A 19690-nucleotide genomic window follows, 5' to 3' on the forward strand; every position below is an offset into this window, starting at 1 on the left:
AAACAAACCCAGGTCGGCGACGTGCAAGGTAGAGCAAATATTTTACCACCTTCCCTCATTCGTTATTGAAGGGAAAGACCTGGACATCACCTACCAGAGATGAGAGAAACTCACATATTGTCTTTTCAACACACTGAAGTGTCTAGAAAAACTTCACTTAGCTGGAACTGGAGTGTATCATATTAAGCAAAATAAGTCAGAGGGAGAGGAAAAATATTAGATGCTCTTGCTCATCCGTGGTATATAGAAAAGAAAAACAAGAATAGACAGTACTGATTGATGACCATCCTTGGCCCTGGATTATAGAACTAAGAACCAGTGGGATGGGGCTTGGGGTGGGATGAAGAGGTGGACCGGAAGTTACGTACTGACAGTGGTGGAGGTCTTGAACCTTTCAGTTGTGGTGAAGTGTGGTTACTATGTACATCAAAACCATAAGTAGTAACACCATTGTAAACACGTGACCTAAACTAGAATGATTAAATTCTCATAAATCACGAATCACGAATCACGAAATCCCATTAATCACCGATTTCTTGGGTAGGCTCAGTAACATCTCAGTGTCCTTTCCCTGAGATCTTAGAAGTCTGTTTCAACTTGGCCCTCCTAAGGATGTTGCACTGGGGACTCTTCAGGGCCAGGGGAATGGGATCCAGCTAGTTACTGGATTTTGCATATGAATACACCATGGGAAGCTTGCAAGGCTGTCCCATGTGGGCAGGAAACTCTCAGAAGCTTGCCAGTTTCTCCCTGAGGGAGAAGTAGGCTAAAGATATCGCTTCTGAGAGCTTGCTTTTAAGTCTCTCTCTGGATGTTGGCCGTTGATGGGATTACACACACCTGGGTTCCTCTGCCGGTACCTTCATGCATGAGGCCTGTTCGAACCTGTGGAGAGGGGCCTCCAGCATGGCTGTAGCTAGGTTCTGGTGGTCTTCGGCTGCCGGGAGCTCTGCTTGGGGTGGAGAGGGAAGCTGGAGCCCATCCCCTCCGAGAGGCCCTGGAAAGACAGCCAGGCATGCGGGCAATAGACTTAATTCTCATAAAAGAAAAATAATATAAAGGAAATGGGTGTTCTTCACCTTGGCTATGAATTAAAATGAAACATTTGTGGAAGTACTAAATAATCCTGTTTTAAAAATAAACTGACATATACTGTATTAATGCAGGACAATATTTACTCCAGATGTTTCCAGCAAAAAAAATCCAACATAGAGGATTGGGTACCTAAAACAATGGTCTAAAAGGCCGGAGAATAAAGAATGCAGTGACGGCCAGTGACTGTCACTGAACTGAGTTCAAAGTCATGGCACCATTGCTCTTGCTGTGACAATTTCTAACACTTCTCTCTTTCGAACCTTGTTTTCCAGGAGCAGTGGCGACAGAAAGTGGCCACAAGTATGGTTTCTGACTGACTCCAATCTCACTGAGATTCCACCTGAGAAGAATCTTAGAAAGTCTTAGAAAGTCTTACCTTTCTGCCTCTCCTGCTAAGAAACTGTGGAATGGAGAGATACACATAGATAGATATGGTTTTTAACTATGGCTTCTCTTATCAAGAAATTAAAAATATAGTGATCAGATGAAGTAGTTTCACTTTTTGCTTTAATCCAAAGGCACTAAAGCCAGTAGCTCAAGAGTAAGCTGCATGTCTGTGTTCATTTTGTGCTGCACAGTCTCACATGTACACATGTGAATTTAAATTATTCATAAAGGGGGCTAGAGCAATAGCACAGTGGGTAGGGCATTTGCCTTGCATGCGGCTGACCCGGGTTCAATTCCTAGTATCCCAAATGGTCCCCTGAGCACCACCAGGAGTAATTCCTGAGTTAAAGCCATGAGCAACCCCTGTGCATTGCCAGGTCTGACCCAAAAAGCAAAATAATAATAATAATAACAATAATAAAATTATTCATAAAAGTGGAGAATAGAATGATGGTTGCTGGGTCTCTAGAGTGCGAACAATGGAGAGATGTTGCTCAGAATTTATTGTTCCTGTTATATAGGGTGAATATATTCTGCATATAGAATGTATAACTTGAGGGTCGGAGAGATAGTACAGTGGGTAAAATGTTTGCCTTGCATGCAGCTGACCCAGTTGGATCTCCATCACTTCATATGGTCCTCCAGGCCCTGCTAGGAGTGATCCCTGAGTTTATAGCTAGTTGTAAGCCCTGACCACCACCAAGTGTGGCCCCAAGAAATAAACAAAAATGTGCAACATGATGAAGATATATCTATTTGCATAACTGTTGTAATTATTTCTCTATATACATACATATGTATATATCACGGCATGCTATATACCTAAAATATATACAATTTTATTTGTTAATTATACTTCAGCAAATTTGGGATAAATAGGTTCTTCTGGAATTTTATTAATCATGACCTATTTGTTTAAAATTTCTGTTCTGGGGGGAGCTGGAGCAATAGTACAGCGGGTAGGGCATTTGCCTTGCACCCGGCTGACCCAGGTTCAATTCCCAGCATCCCATATGGTTCCCCGAGCACCGCCAGGAGTAATTCCTGAGTGCAGAGCCAGGAGTAACCCCTGTGCATCGACAGGTGTGACCCAAAAAGAAAAAAAATTCTGTTCTGGGGAACCCCCAAACAGTGCACAGGGGCCCCAGAGCCACTCCCATTGGTATTCAGCCAGCTGGACTTGGTTGTTCCATTCTAGGGCACAAGGTTATGGAGGTAATCAGGCCTTATGTTACCTGAGGCCACTTATGTCACCCCAGGGTACTTTAGGGCAAAAATCACTGTTTTATAAAATTAATTTTTAATTATGGAAACATGGACTTATAAGAAATATAAGTGTTGGGACTAGAGTGATAACACAGCAGGTAGGGCTTGTGCCTTGTATGCGGCTGACCGGATTCAATTCCTAGCATCCCATATGTTCCCCCGAGCACCACCAGGAGCAATTCCTGAGTGCACAGCCAGGTGTAACCCCTGTGCATCGCCGAGTGTGACCCAAAAGGGAAAAAAAAGAAGAAATGTAAATGTTTGCTTGTTTAGGGGTACAATTTTATCCCCGCAAGCTGACTACCAAAGTGTCAATATCACTCCACTTCTACTCAAAGGACTCTTCTCATTCTCTTCGAACAGTTCACTACCTTATTAACCTCATTCCATCTTTAGGGTCTACAGATTTGATTTTATTGGCCACTGTCTTTTATATTGCTTTGTTTCTTTATATACCATAGATGAGTAAGATCATCTGGTAGTTTTTCCTTTTCTGGCATGTTTCACCTTGCAAGAGACCCTCTATCTGTGTCCATGTTATAGCAAAGGGTAAGATTTTTTCCTTTACTTGTAGCTAAGGAGTATCATGCATATGTATATCACATCTTCTTTACCTGTTCGTCTTGAGCACTTGAGTTCTTTCCATGTCTTGACTATTGTAATCATTGCTTCAGTGGACATAGGACTGTGTGCATTTATTTGGGTGTTTTCATTTTTGTCATCTTTAGATAGGTTCATACGAGTAGATTGCTGGATCATATGGTAGCTTTGTTTTTAGGTTTTTGAAAAATCCATCTGCTTTTATTCCTTAAAACAACCAGTTTACAGTCCCACCAACAGTGATTGAAGGTTCCTTATGTCCACATACCTGCTGACACTGTTTGTTTCTGGCCTTTCTGACATCGGCCATTCTCATTGGTGTATGGTAATATCTCAGTGATATCTTACTTTGATTTGCCTTTTACTGATTGTAAGTAAAGATGATCTTTCCGATTTTTTTCATGTGCCCATTGGTCATATATACCTTCTTTGATGAAGTGTCTCTTTAGCCTTTCTCCCCATTTCTTCATGGGTTTGTATTTTTTTGTGTTTTATGATTGTGTTTTGTACCTTAAATATTAGCCCTTTGTCAGATGTGTGATGTGAAAATATAGTCTCTTGTTCAGTAGCATAGCTTTTTGTCTCAGTGCTAGTTTATTTTTTTCTTCTTTTTGGTGTGTGTGGGGGGCACATCCAATGGTGCTCAGGGTTTACCCGTGTCTCGGTGCTCCGGGATTTCCCTTGTCAGTGCTCAAGGGACTGTATGGGATACTGGGGATTAAATACAGGTGAGCTACATCTATAACCTACCTGCTGTACTATCTCTGGCTCTACTGTTAGCTTCTTATACAATACAGAAACTTTGTAGTTTGATATTGTCTCTTTTGCTTATTTTTCCCTTTTTTCCTCCTTGCCAAGGGAGTCAAATCGCAAAAATCCCATTGCAGTCAATATCACAGAGTGTTTGCCTGTTTTCTTCTATAATTACTATAGATTTGGGTCTAACATCTAAATTGGTAATCCATTTGAGTTAACTCCTGCACATAGTGTGAGAGAGTGGTCTAATTTCATTCTTTTGCATACAAACTCATGCCGACTGTTTGTTTTAAGAAAACCTCTTCATTTTTAAGTAGTATGAATATAATTAAATCCCACTTTGCTTCTTAGTTATCACGATCACGATCACGAAATCCTGTTGATCGTCGAGTGGCTTGAGCGGTCTCAGTAACCTCTACATTCGTCCTGTCCCTGAGATCTTCTTAGAAGTCTGTCTCTTCTCATCCATCCCAAAGATGCTGCATTGGAGGCTCTTTCAGGGTCAGGGGAATGCGATTCAGATGGTTACTGGCTTTGGCATATGGATACACCATGGGAAGCTTGCGAGGCTATCCCATGTGGGCAGGAAGCTCTCAGTAGCTTTCGAGTTTCTCCCAGAGGGAAAAGTAGGTTATAAGATATCGCTTCTGGGAGCTTGCTTTTAAATCTCTGGATGTTGGTCGTTGATGGGATTACACACACCTGGGTTTCTCTGCCGGTACCTTCATGCATGAGGCCTGTCCAAACGTGTGGAGAGGGGCCTTGAGCATGGCTGTGGCTAGGTTCCAGTGGTCTTCGGCCGTTGGGAGCTCTGCTCGGGGCAGGGAGGGAAGCTGGAGCCCATCTTCTCCAAGGGGCCCCAGGGAAGACAGCCAGGAATGCAGGCAAGAGATTCCCTGACTTCTTAGTTATAATAAATAAAAAAAGGTAAATGATTTCACATTACTGGGTGACTTTAAACTTAGGTATTACTTTTGATATATAATCAGATTTTATAATCTTATAATGATTCCTGAATAGATAGGAGAGAATTATATAAACATAAAGAAACAGAATTATTTTTACTCTAATATTTAGGTCAGCTACCTAGAATGTAGGAAGTATCTAGTCATAGCACTGTAGCACTGCCTTCCCGTTGTTCACTGATTTGCTCAAGTGGGCACCAGTAATGTCTCCATTGTGAGACTTGTTGTTACTATTTTTGGCATATTGAATATGCCACGGGTAGCTTGCCAGGCTCTGCAGTGTGGGCAGTGTGGGCGGGATACTCTCGGTAGCTTGCCGGGCTCTCAGAGAGGGATGGAGGAATCAAACCCGGGTTGGCCTCATGCAGAGCAGTTTTTTTTTGCCTTGCATGTGGCTGACCTGGGTTCGATTCCCAGCATCTAGTCATACCACAAATAAAATTTCTAAAAGATAAAACAGTTTTTAAATTATTTTTTTATTTGAACCACATTTGAACCAATGGCCATTGAAATTTTGAAGAAGTGAAATTGTTTTTTGGTTGTCTATGGAGGACCTTTCTTCTGGATATATTTCAGCATGTTTGGATGATTTGGTGTGAAATCTAGTTATCAATTACCGAAGATTCCATTAGCCAGTGGCTAAGAAAAGGAGAAAAGCTAATAAAATTCAGTTCTGTTACCCAGTCTTAGGTCTTTTCTCTCATTTCTTTTCTGAATGATTATCTCATAATCTCAAATTATCCATTGTATGTGATACTTGAAACGAAGAATCCAAAGAACACTTTACTTCCTTAGACTCAGATATATAGTTGGGGTGAAAAGATAAAATTTTGCTTATGCTTATTCCTAACATTCTATGAATTATAGTAACTATCTTATAAGCTTATTAGATAGGTAGTATTAGTATCAACATTTACCAGTTTAAAAACTTGAATTTGAAAGGATAGTTAGAACTCTTTCCAAATATTCACCTGATTTGTCAAGAAGACTTTGGATCCTTGGCTGCCAGATATCGAAGTCTACACCTCAAACTACCTCAAACTATGAAATTTGCATTTTGTTTGCATGTAATCTTGAGATCATTTTGTGTTCATATCAGATGCATGGTCAACATGTGCATCTATAATTTAAAATGTCTATCCTGAGTAAATAAAGCATGTCACATAAAATGTATGTGGACTGGCAAGGTAACTGACTAGAGACATGGAACATCTCCCAAGGAGGTTTCTCCAAATGAAAATATAGTGGAATTGTTTTATAGCCCTTGTGTCTGGAGTCGACTCATTTAACATCCAGGCTAACTTCATGTGATGGCACGTTTGCAAAGATTCCCAATCTTAGTTAATCTACCATTTCCTTTTCAGAAAGAAAGAAAAAAGAAATCACTATTTATCCTCTTGATAATCTGCCTTCTAAACCAGCCCCCCCCCAAAAAAAAAATTGCCCTCTAGTGGTAATGTAAAATGTCTTCTGCGTCCCTGGATTATTTCAGAATTCCCCAGGGAAGGGATTACCCACACTGGGAAACCTGGTTTGGCATGCATACTTTACAGGATTTTAGAGGGACATGTTTTGAGCTGCTGTATAAAAACTTTCATAATAACAGATTCTTGTTGTAGTGGATTTCTCCTTTATCATTTCAAAATAATTTGATGAAACTAAATCAGATCAGTGCCTCATATGTAAAACATTGCAGGTGCCTTGGCAAACATTAAAAAAAAAAAGAAAGAAAGAAACTGCTTAATGAGGATGCTGATTGGCAATCAGAAATTCCAGATGGAGCATTACTAATGCTTTATAGGTTGTCACATTGATTATCATAAAAGGCTTATGAAAGGGCTGCACCACCTCCAATTTAACATGCTTTTCTACTCCTACTTTCATTAGATCTAAACCTGGACAGTATTGCTGTAACACTAAGTACCGTTCATTGTAGGAATTCACATGAAATTTACATGAAAAATCTGCTATGTCCAAGGATAGTAGAGATAAGGACCAGGAGGATTCCTCCATGGCTTGGAAGCCGGCCTCACATGCTGGGGGGAAAAGCAGGTGAGACAGAGAAGGAAACACCAGGTAAAGGATGCTTGGAGGGCTCGCTCGGAATGGAAGATGCATGCTGAAAGTAGACTATAGACAGAACATGATGGCATTTAATACCTGTATTTCAAACCGTAACACCCCAAAGGAGAGAGAGAGTAAAAGCGAGTGTGCCTGCCACAGAGGCAGTGGGGGTGGGTTGGGGGAGGGAGTTGGTGGGCGGGGAAGGTTACTGGAAACATTGGTGGTGGAGAATGGGCACTGGTGGAGAGATGGGTACTTGATCATTGTATGACTGAAATGTAATCCCGAAAGTTTGTAAGTCTGTAAAAAATAAATAAAATGAAAATTTGAATAAAAAGAAAAAGCTGCTGTGGTCTTCTGTGAAGAGCAAATAAGCTACAGCCTCTCTGCCTTTGGGACTGTTATTCAACTTATTTTGAAGTATATTGCACTCTCATGGATGAGTAGGTATCACATAGTTTGTTAGCAGGATTCCCTTAAAATAAAATGATGGTTTTCGTTCATATTGGGCAAAGTAATTTTCTCTTTGGCCTAATGAAAAAGTCCTCACAGTTTCTTTACTTGACTTACCTTATAAACTTCTGGTTACAAAAATTATTTGCTTTTTTTTTTTTTAATTTCATTTTGCCTCTTGGTACCAATATCTTATATATAGCAGATATTTTATATGTGTGATGTATTGTTTTATAATACGATATGTGTATTCATATAACAAACCTGAATGTTGGGCCCTGATTGATAGTACAGTGGTAGGGCATTTGCCTTGCACGTGGCCAACCCAGGTTTGATCCCTGCATCCTAATATAATCCCCTTAGCACTGCTAGTCGTGATTCCTGAGTGCAGAGCCAGGAGTAGCCCTGAGATTGTTGGGTGTGGCTCAAAAGGCCAAAACAAACCAAAATGAAACAAATAACCTTGAATGTTATGTGGGAAGAGATCTATCCCTGTAATTTAGAGAAGCTAAAAATCCTTATGGAAGATGGGAGAACTCTTTGTTTGATTTGATCCTTAGTATATATTTGTTAAATGGCAATGCCTAAATGTTTTCCATGAGTCAAATATAATACAAGAGGAATGATTATAATGTCTGCATATGCAAAGTGTACAGTCTAAACTCACAGAGGTAAAGCTGGAGCATAGAAAAGGTCGACCACCACGTATAGTATTATTCCTGCCTGATACTTTCTGAGCAGAAGGTGGATGGCAGTCTCTTTTTGTTTGTTTGTTTTTTTGGAGCACACCTGGTGATGCTCACAGGATGCTCCTGGCTCTGCACTTAGGAATTACTCCAGGTGGTGCTCAGGGGACTCTTCGAGATGCCAGGGATCGAATTCCAGGTCTGCCACATACAAAGCAGGAGCCTTACCCACTGTCCTATGGCTCAACCCCAGGATGGCAGGCTCTTTTAAGCCATTTCTATTTTAATTCATTTGATGAAACTGGAACTGTTCTAATGAATGAAAGAAAACAGAGGAGCAGAAAGGTTTTATAATTTGCTATAATCATTTATTAAGTGTGTGCCTGGGATTTGAGTCAGGCAGTGTGACTCCGAAGTCCTATGCTTATATGTACTGGAGTCTACTTGTCAGCTCAGAGGAGAAGTTCACAAATGTGAACACCCACCACCACCACCACCACCCCACATATTTGTACCAGAGTTTGGAGGTGAGAGAGATAGGAGACCTCGATGGCATCCGTGACAGTTGTGGGAACTCATGTATGCCGGGTAGAAATGAGGTCTGTGAAGCAGGATATGAGAGTACTCAACTTTGATGGACTCCGTAGACAAGAACTGGTCATTGTACTTGGGAACTATAGACAAGCGTGTTGTGGATTTAGAGGTCACTGTCATCCCATTACTCATCGATTTGTTCAAGTGGGCACCAGTAATGTCTTCATTATTGTTGACTTATTGTTACTGTTTTTGGCATATCGAATATACCATGGGTAGCTTGCCAGGCTCTGCCATGTGGGTGCAATACTCTCAGTAGCTTGCCGGGCTCTCAGAGAGGGGCGGAGGAATCGAACATGGGTCGGCCGAGTGAAAGGCGAATGCCCTACCACTATGCTATCGCTCCAGCCCAGGTTTAGAGGTAGATGATAAAATTATGATGAATGGCATTTGCCTCAAGGACCCAAAATTTCCATTCAAAAAATACATTGCACTCCTATGTTCAATGCAGCATTATTCAAAACAATCAATATATAGAACAAACCCAAATGTAGAAGAATAGATCACTAGATAAAGAAACGGTATATTTAGAATGGAATTTGTTGTTGTATGGGGAGTATCATGCTAGTGAACTTAAGAGAAGGACAGATGGATAACGATCTCCCTTATATGTGATATATGGGGAATATATTCTATACTGAGGAAACTAAGGAAGATTAAGGACACAACAAATACTTGAAGGTAACAGAAACTGAGAACTGATCTTTAGGAGGAAACGCATCACTGTATGGTTCAGGGGGAAAGAGGACAAAGACAGATAGGTACTGGGATAGTGCTGGAGGGAAGTTGACATTTTGGTGGAAGCTGTGGTGTTGAAATATTCTGAGCATGAAATCCTACCATTAACAGTATTGTAAATGACAGCGTTTTATATATATATATATATATGTATATATACATATACATACACACATGCATATATATGTGTGTATGTACATATATGTAGCACTGAGTACAGTTCTCCCATTGCTCATGGATTTGCTCGAGTGGACACCAGTAACATCTCCATTGTGAGATTTGTTGTTACTGTTTTTGGCATATTTGATATGCCATGGGTAGCTTCCCAGGCTCTGCCGTGCGGGCTTCGAGAGGGACGGAGGAATCGAACCCAGGTCGGCCTCGTGCAAGGCCCTTCCTGCTGTGCTGTTGCTCCAGTCCATGTATATACGTAAATACATGTAAATATATGTATATATGCACATATATGATGAATGAAACAGATTATATAGATCTTTGTGAAACTGTCTTACTAAATGGATTATGTAATTCTTTATGAAACTATCTTACTATAAATGAATTTTTATTTTGTAGATGGCAGTTGGCCATTGAAGGTGTTTTGTCAGATGGCATGATAAAATGTGAACCTGTAGAACATTTGGTGTGGCGTCTGTGTATAGAATAGAAGAAGAGTGGGGGGGGTTCACTAGAGGCAGGAAGAGTGCAGAGGAGGCTTTGTAACAACCTACAGATAAAGGATCCAGACTCAGAGGAGTTGAGAAGGGGAAGCTGATTGAGAGGGTCTTAGGGGGGTTAAATCCATAGAGATCATAACAGATCGCATGAACAGGAAAGAATAGAGGGGGAAGTTATCTTTAGAGTATTTTAAAGAGTCAAATACAAATTTCACAGCTTCTTTTTTAGGCCAGTGTTTTATTATTCTTATTATTCATGGCACCATAGAAAGAATGAGGTAAATGTAAGATGATTGATCTGACCTAGCTTTCTTTTGACTTTTTGTCCTTTGACTTTAGATTGTTGTTGCTCTTCAGTTACTGCTACTTATGTCAAATTCCTTTAGGATACTTTCTGTGCTTTCAGTGCTAAGCCCGCTGAAGAACAGCAGTGCTAAGCCCACTAATTTTATTCCAAAGTCTTCTCCACAATGGGTCCATATTCCTTGGGTATAAAGATTGAACTTGTCAGGGACTGAAAGGACTCTACAGGGAGTTGGGTGTTTGCCTAAGGGTCCCAGGTTTTATCCCTGCCATCCCATATGACCCCTCAAACCCACCAGGAATGGTTCCTTTGTGCGAGCAAGGAGCCTGTCCTGAGCTCTGCTAGGTGTACTCCCAACACTCCTCCAGATCCCGCCAAAAGGGAAAAGCTCACACCTCTCTTCCCTCACAGAAATAGGGGGGAAATGAATGAACATACTTTTTACCAACAACGAATCGAAATTTTAATGGGTCTTTGTGGATCTGGAGGATAACACCAAAATTATTTCAGTCAATCCTAGGCCGTGCATTTTTGCAATGAGAAATGCTGTCCTTAAACAATCCAGGATTCCTAAGAGAAAAATGATATTTGTTCTGTGAAAACTTTGCCTGAATTTTTCCTTTGCCCTCTGTTATTACTACGGGATATCAGGGCAACAGAAACTCTATTTCTTTGAATATTTCTGTCTGGGCTGATGAGTTTTATCCACAGATCAAGAGGACAAATAAATGCATTATATAAGTATCGTTTGTTATCTGAGATTCATATCCTTTTTCACATTCATTTAGAAAATTAATTGAAAATTTAAACAGTTCATCTCTTTGGTTTGGGAGACACACCCATCTATGCTCAGAGCTTGCTCTGTGCTCAGTGCTCAGGGATCGCATCTGGTAGTGAGAGACTGTCATCTTTCTACCACACATAAGAAATGGATTCTTTCTATGTTGATCACTGCATTTGGCTTGCTGAGTAAAAAGCATATTGTATGCAAAATAAACATATTTAACCTAGGAAGGACTGCCTGGAAGCATAATATTGAATGACCACTGAGCCGAATTTTTGAAAAGCATGAGCTGTTTTCATAGATAAGCCAAATGGTCCTGAGCAAAATAGAAGGAAAGAGAACTTTGATTTGGACAATGAGTTTTAAACTGAGTAGCTTTGTTTCTTTTCCTGAGAACACAAGAATATCAAGTTACAAGCCCTAGCCCTGAAGTTCCCCTGATAAAGTTTATAGTCAGGGCAGAACAGAGGAGGGACACCTTCTCTCAGACCATCAGACTCTCAACTTCACATTTTCAAAGGAAGGCCAAGTAACAGCTGATGGGCTATTAATTTTGCACTATAGCTAGAAAAAGTGATGATGCTGATTAGATCCTTATTAGTTGATGAATTTCTGGGAGGGTCTTTCTTGAAACCTTACGAGTATGTTGTGCTAACATTTCTTTTAAGTACAGATACTGTAGAGGAGGGAAGAAATAAAATGCCAAAGGTGCCAAAAGTGAAGATAAATGATCGTGATTCCAGCCTATAGCTCAAGGAATAAAGAGTCTAGCCACCACTGTTTAGAGCTAATCAAATCAAATTGGCTTTGTAAAGGTGTGCTCTCTTGATCATTTGCTTTGGGTACTTGATTTTCTTTAAAATAAATAAATAGGGACTAGTAGATGGCCTCCTGCTACCACCACAACATGCCCATTCCCTTATAAGGGAACTCCATGCTATTTTTACTCCAGAAAATTTCACACGTCACTCAAAGCAAGTGTTTTCCTCTCGCTTTCTTGGAGATTTAGAACACTGAGAACAGAAACTTGTTTAAGGTCAGAGCAAGCAGAATTCCAGTTGTATGAACTTTTCCAGTTAGAACTTTATCAACTCATTATAGCCAACGCTTTGCTTCTGAACTACAAGATTTTAATACATGTCAGTGACCTTCCACCATAAATGCCAATGCTTAACAGATCAAGGCAAGTGTTTGCTCTCCTCCTATCGGTGTTTTCACTGAAACAGCATTGGAATGGAGATGGGACTGGTGTTCCGTTGGCAAGATTTGCAGACAGTTTGATTTACAAGATCAATGCCTGTGTAAGGATTGTAGTTAGTCAACTTTGCTTACATAAAAGGACCTGAAATTGATTTACTGTATCAAAGTTTTCAATTATTTTATTCAAGAGAATCATAGAAAAGTTCCCTTTATGAAGTTACCTAGACTCCATGTTAGGGAAAGTTTACTATTCTCAACCAACGGAATTCTAATTCTAATTCTAATTCTAATTCTAATTCCAACCAATGACTATTCCCACCAACTCTTAATAATTATAGCTGACTTTTACCACTGGTCAGAATCATTGCCACGCAATGTACTTGGTATTCTGTATGCAGTTGTCTAGTACTATCCTAACAAAGGCTCATCAAATGGATGCTACATCTCCAGTATATACCATGGGCTCTCATGGCTGACAGACATGAAGTGCGTGTCATCCAATGTACCTTTTGGCTATGAGCTCCCAGTGACAGCTGACATGCAAAATGGAAATCATCTATGTGCCGAATACTGAGTAGTTGTAACTCACAGTCTCTTAATTTACTCTTTCATTCTTTTCTGGGACAGGGAATAGGACACCTGGCGATGCTCAGGGCTTACTCCTGGCTCTGCACTTAGGAATTACTTCTGGTACTATTCAGGGGATCATATGAGGAGCCAGGGATCAAACTGTGGTAGGTCACATGCAAGACAAATACCCTATTCTCTGTTCCATCTCTTCAGCCCCAGTCTTTCGGTTTTGTTTTGTTTTGTTTTTAGTTATTAAACACATAGCTGGGTGAACTTACCTAATACAAGGAGGACACAATGATGAAAAAGATTCAAAGGTCCTGTCCTCATGTATTTTCTCATCTCATCTAATACTAATGTTTTTCTTCCTTGGTGGTTGCATTTTAGTAATAGCTTTATTTTATGCTGGATGCTTTCAGGTAAGCATGCTGACAATTTTTTAAATCTCTGGGTACCAAGACAAGGGGTTTAGCATTTGGTTAGAGAGGAAAACTTCTTAAGGACAGATTTTTAAACTTAAAATTTAATAATTTTCTTGCTACCATGTTCCTTTAACCTTCCATTTCATCTGTATTGCTTTATCTGTATTTGTTGAATGCTTCCTATATCTAATATACTGTGCAGGGTAAAGAAAGATAAATTTAGCTTTCCCTGCACAGTCATTTGTTTTTTTGTTTTTTTTTTCTTCACGAGAACAGTGTTTTCCAGGCCTGAATCTCTATATGAAATAATTTTAGTGGCAGATGAAAAGGTGTATAGTCGTGGGTCCATGTAAAGATTCATGGAATTCAGAATTTGGGAAGAAAATAATATTTGATTCAGACTGTAAAGTATAGGCAAGATTGTGAAATATAGGACAAGAGACACAGGAGTCTGATTAGGCAGAGATAAAAATTGTAAATAAATATGGAGAATGAGTAGAAAAAATTCAGCTGAGCTTTGAAAGATACTTCAGAGGTATCAATGACTTACTTATTAAACAACTGGGGCTGGAGCGATAGCCCAATGGGTAGGGCATTTGCCTTGCACACGACCAATCCGAGTTTGATTCCCAGCATCCCATATGGTCCCCTGAGCACCACCAGAAGGGATTCCTGAGTGCAGAGCCAGGAATAACCCCTGTGCATCCCCGGGTGTGACCCAAAGAGGAAAAAAAAAAACTTATTAAACAAGTTCTCAAGATCTTATCACCACTTTGTTCATCTCTGATAAAGATTGGAGTGCTTTTTAATCTAGGAAAGATTCGCTCTTTAAAAAAGAAAATTTCTTTTTACATAGAATTTTAAAAAGAGAATTTGGCAAAAAAAAAAAGGCACTTGTCATCTGAATGGAGACACTGGTTAACACTAAAATATTTTTCTTGGAATCTTTTTTTGCATATAGTTTCTGCGCATCTTTGTGAATTGTTACAATGATGTGTTATGTTCTGCCTTGTTATTGAAATAGTACCATCCTCTTATCTTTGTTATGGAAATCTATTTGAAATAGTCACATTTAATGGCCTTTGTGTTATTCCTTCCATCCTTTGGCTTTGTCACAGTTAACTTTCACCCCACCCTATTGTTGAAGGTTTAGGGTGTTCCCTATTTTCCACTGCAAACACCCAGGCTATTAGCTCACCACCGGACCATTGGTGTTTTGCACATGGTAAAGCCAAGACACTAATAATAAGCTGAGATGTGATTGACTTATCAGGTTGCTAGGAGCCAGAAGGAGTCAGAAAATTCACATACACAAAAGTCAGCCTTCAGGTTTTAAGAGAGAAGCCTGTGGAGTTCCTGAGATAAAAGATTAATTACCTATTTAGTTTCCTTGGAAGTCTGATCTGTACTTCTCACCTTATACCCTGAAGAAGATTCATTAGCTCTCAATCTCAAAGCCTTGTCATTACCTTTTCCCAAAGGAACTTGGATGTTAGTAAAGGACCCAAACATTGGTTCTTCTTCACGTTTGTTTTCCAATTTGGGAAGAGGAGGCAGAAGCCTTTTGAAAGGGCCAAGGTATTTTTGTACTTTTCTTTCACATGAAAAATAAAAGGGGAGAGGGAAGTAGACAGCACTGTGAGGAAAGCTGGAATCTTTCTTCAATATCACCGTGTTTATTCACCTCCTGTTAGCTGGAGTTGGTCCCAAGAAGAACACTCTCCTTAAGAAGAAAATTTATGTCTGACTTGCTGTGATTTTTAATGCTGCCAAATACCCTTGTTTAGAAATTATTCACTGTGCTGTGAGTTGGCCTCTTCCTTGGTTCCTTGTTTTCTCATGAAAGTTCCCTCTGAAAGGATATAATTAATTGGAGGGAAACACAGGTCCTCACCCAGCATGCTGCAATAAATTTAACTATCAAATCTATCATAAATCCCGGCAGACAGAGGTGGTTTAGAAATGCGGTTTCATGTGATCAGTGCGTGTTCTTAATCAGCGCCTGGAGGCTTATTCATAGTGTGGGTTAGCAGAGAAAGAGGTTAGACGAGACTGTTAGCTCAGGGCAAAGGAACAGAGATTCTGTTCTATGAATTTTTGCTCCTGCCAGCTGTCCCTCCCCCTAAAAAAGAGAGAGAGAGAAAAAAAAAAGAGGTAAATAAGATATAGCATATTTTACATAATTAATGCTCTTTTGAAAGTTTTTTTTTTAATTCATTCTTCCATTGTAAATAATGCTCTAAATATTCTCAGGCACTTCACTTTCAAAAGGACCACTCTGTTGATTTGGGGAGGGACAAATATTTCTTTAAAGATATACAGCTGAGGCTGTGATTCAAATATTGGCATCATCAGTTAACTTTTGACTTTGGAGAATGATTTAATTACCTAAGGACTTTATTCATTTCCCTAGCTGGAAAATAGGCGGAAAATTACCATATAGTATTTATATAGATTAGATATGAGGAAACAGTTGACTTAAGTATTGGACATAAAGTTTGATAATTATAAATATCCCTATTGGGCCAAGGAGATAGCTTAAGGGCTAGTGAGCATGTCTTACTCATCAGAATCCCAGTTCAGGGGGCTGGAGTGATAGCACAGTGGGGAGGGCGTTTGCCTTGCACGCAGCCGACCTGGGTTCGATTCCCAGCATCCCATATAGTCCCCTGAGCACTGCCAGGGGTAATTCCTGAGTGCAGAGCCAGGACTAACCCCTGTGCATCGCCGGGTGTGATCCAAAAAAGCCAAAAAAAGAAAGAATACAGTTCAGTTTTCTGCTTTATATAGTCCCAGGAGTACTTCTGGGAGGAGCCCCTGAGCACCTTAGTAATCTTTAGGTACCACCAAGGGTGGCAAGCAAACAAAAAAAATGATTTTTAATATTGTCTGAATTATTATTGAAGTGGTTATATGTACATATATATGTGTGTATATATACATTTTTCCCATAAACCAGGCATGGATACTGTGCATATTAACACATTCAAAACAATTCATGCCATATCAAGTTAAAAGGATAAAATCAAATGACATCAAGCTGGAGGAGTTTCAAATTCATTTAACTAAACTGTGAAATGAAAAGATGTATAAATACAACTGAATCCTAAGCTATTTTAACTGTTTTATTTTTATGTTCACCACATAATATTTTATTACCCAAATTTGCGATAAAACCCTAAGTTCTTATTTTTTAAATGGTTTTATTTTGCTGGAATAAAAATCTCTAAGGCTGTTCGGATCAGGACTGGGCCTCTTCCACACAGATTCCCCATTTTCCAGTAGCTAGGCAGTCACACCCAGAAACTGCCCCTGGTGCCATGTAATCCCATCAACGGCCAACATCCAGAGACTATAAAACCAAGCTCCCAGAAATGTGTGGCCGAAATGCGGCTGCACAACACCTAATAGCCTAGTTCTCCCTCTTGGAGAATCTGACAAGCTACTGAGAGTTTATTGCCCTCACGGGAGAGCCTGGCAAGTTCCGAGTGGCGTATTCATATCCCAATTACAGTAACAGTTATATACATGTTGCATAAGGAACGCGGAAGAAATGTGTCTCATGGAGGTCCAAGGCTCTCTGGCTCTTGGCAAAAGTAGAGAGCTCCGTGATCTCCTTTTATTGATCATGGTACCTCTAACTGTCATCCCATTGCTCATCGATTTCTTCCAGCGGACACCAGTAACATCTCTCATTGAGAGACTTATTGTCACCAAAGGCATCAAAAGAAGAACATTGAGGCAGTAGGATATTCATTATTACCTTGCATCTGCAGGCCAGTAATCTAGGCCTCTGGAAAGAAGATATAAAACCAAAACTGAAACCTTTCTTGGGCTAAAAGCCCTTGGATTTACATTCCAAAGACTAGGCTGGGCAGCCACATGAAATCTACATGTCAATTACAAAACTAGGCAGGCACCTGAAACCTACATCCCAAAGACTAGGCTGGACCAGAGCTTACATTTTTCCATCTCAAAGGTCAGGCCTTGCTAACACCTGAGATCTGTATATCAAAGACCAGCCAGGCTTCTGTGAGAAGAAAAAATGCTCTTTTCAATATACTGAAATTATTTTCTGAAGGCAGCTTGAAGGGGGAAAATGTTCCTGTCTGTAGTACATTCTATGTGTGCTCGCCCTGATAGCTCAGTCCATCCCCAACATATACATACCTCTTGGAGAGCCCAGCAAGCTACTGAGAGTATCCTGCCCGCACAGCAGAGCCTGGCAAGCTACCTGTGGCATATTCGATATGCCAAAAACAGTAATGATAGATCTCATTCCCCTGACCCTGGAAGAGCCTCCAATCATTGGGAAAAATGAGTAGGGAGAGGTTGCTAAAATCCGGTTAAGTGTAACAGAGATGTTACTGGTGCCCGTTCCAGTAAATTGATGAACAACGGGATGGCAGTGATACTGTGATTTTGCTGGAAACGTGGAACTAAATGATTTTGCAGGTTAAATTGGGGATGTGTTAAATTTTAGGTCCCCAGAAAAATTTTCTGTCATTATATATTACTTGTTATTTAGTTAATTTTTTAAAATGTAGGATTTGAAGCATCACATATACTTAAAATGTTAATGAATATTAGAATGCTATTGTACTTACCTGACATAAATTTAAAGACAATATTCTCTTGAGGTAAACAAGAGATAAGATATCCAGAAGTGAAAAAATGCAACTAAATGGTGGTTGTTCTTGTTTGGTCTGTAGTACAAAATGCCACTGTAAAATCCAAACAGATGACCTTATCCAGAGCTTTTGTGATTCTTTGTTTATGGATTCCTCCCTCTCTTGATTCCTGCATGTCAGAGATATCAAAAGTAGGAGACATAATACATAATCCTGTGACTTTGATGGAAGAATGTAATAAACAAACATAAACAATAAATGCAATATCAATATTAATATGATTTAAGCAGAAAATTAGAGCAGATAAGAGTGATCCTAGTAGTTAGTTTCATGATAATTCATGAGTGGCTAGGAGGTGTTTTCAGATACTGTGGCATGTGAATATGAATATTTTTGTTTGTTTTGCATTTTGACCAAACACAGTTGTGTTAGGGATTACTCTTGGCTTGGGGATCACTCCTAGCACTGCTCAGGAGGGGGACTATATGCAGTGCTGGGGATCGACCCTGCATCAGCCACATGCAAAGCAAGTGCCTTAGCCATTATACTAACTCTCTCGCCCAAGAGTGATTTGAGGTAGAAAGCTAGAGACGTTGGGCAGAAAGGTCTCGACTGTGGTTGAATACAAATAGCCTCTATGAAGAAACTTCAGGAAGAAACTTTATGCTGTTGGAGTTAAGTGAGCATAGACAGAACAGAAGAAACAAAGATAAGCCAGGGATAATGAAAGACCTATCTCCTAGCCTGGTTTTCTGAGGAAGAGGAGAAACTTGATGAATAAAGGATGAAGAATCAAAATAATGAGAATTACATTGGTTTGGAGAGAGAGATGGCAAGAGAAACTTTATTATTATTATTAGTAGTAGTAGTAGTAGTAGTAGTAGTAGTAGCAGTGGTAGTAGTAGTAGTAGTAGTAGTGAACTGGAGCGATAGCACAGCAGGTCAGGCGTTTTTTTCCTTGAACTCGGCTGAGCTGGGTTTGATTCCTCCATCCCTCTCGAGAGCCCGGGAAACTACCAAGAGTATCTTGCCCACATGGCAGAGTATATTCAATATGCCAAAAACAGTAACAATAATTCTCACAATGGAGACGTTACTGGTGCCCACTCGAGCAAATCAATAAGCAATGGGATGACAGTGACAGTGACAGTGATTATTTTAGTGGAGTTAAATAGTTTCTTGAGTTTCTGGTCTTGTGTTTATTTTATGTTTAGGGGCCACACAAAGAGATGATCCAAGCTGACTTCTGACTCTGTGCTCAGGGATCATTGTTGGTGGTGCTTAGGGACCATACGCAGTATCAGGAATTGAACTGGGGCTGGTGACATGTAAGGCAAGCACCTTAGCTCCTCACCATGCCCTTACTGCCTTCCCAGCCCTAAAAGAGTTTGATATTTAGAGAAATATGGGAGGAGAGAAAAGAGGGGGTGGAGGAAGAGAGATACATAATGAGGAGAGAATGAATTTCTCCAAACGGGGAAAAGCAAAATAGACATCACAA

General features: G+C 40.0%; 1 protein-coding gene across 11 annotated transcripts in view; it reads left to right on the forward strand.

The window, feature by feature from the left end:
• PLCB4 (phospholipase C beta 4) overlaps positions 1–19690 on the forward strand; it is a 455945-nt gene that overhangs the window by 220149 nt on the left and 216106 nt on the right. For 2 of the 11 annotated variants that reach the window (XM_055131100.1, XM_055131102.1), the window contains exon 3: positions 7006–7121. The exons of 8 other annotated variants lie outside the window; for them this stretch is intronic. The gene's annotated coding sequence lies outside the window, so the exon portion shown is untranslated. Of the gene's footprint in view, positions 1–7005; positions 7146–19690 lie in introns of all 11 variants that reach the window. One more of the 11 variants, XM_055131101.1, reaches the window with a different exon arrangement.

Source organism: Sorex araneus, chromosome 3 (genome assembly GCF_027595985.1).
Source record: "Sorex araneus isolate mSorAra2 chromosome 3, mSorAra2.pri, whole genome shotgun sequence".
Classification (NCBI taxonomy): domain Eukaryota; kingdom Metazoa; phylum Chordata; class Mammalia; order Eulipotyphla; family Soricidae; genus Sorex; species Sorex araneus.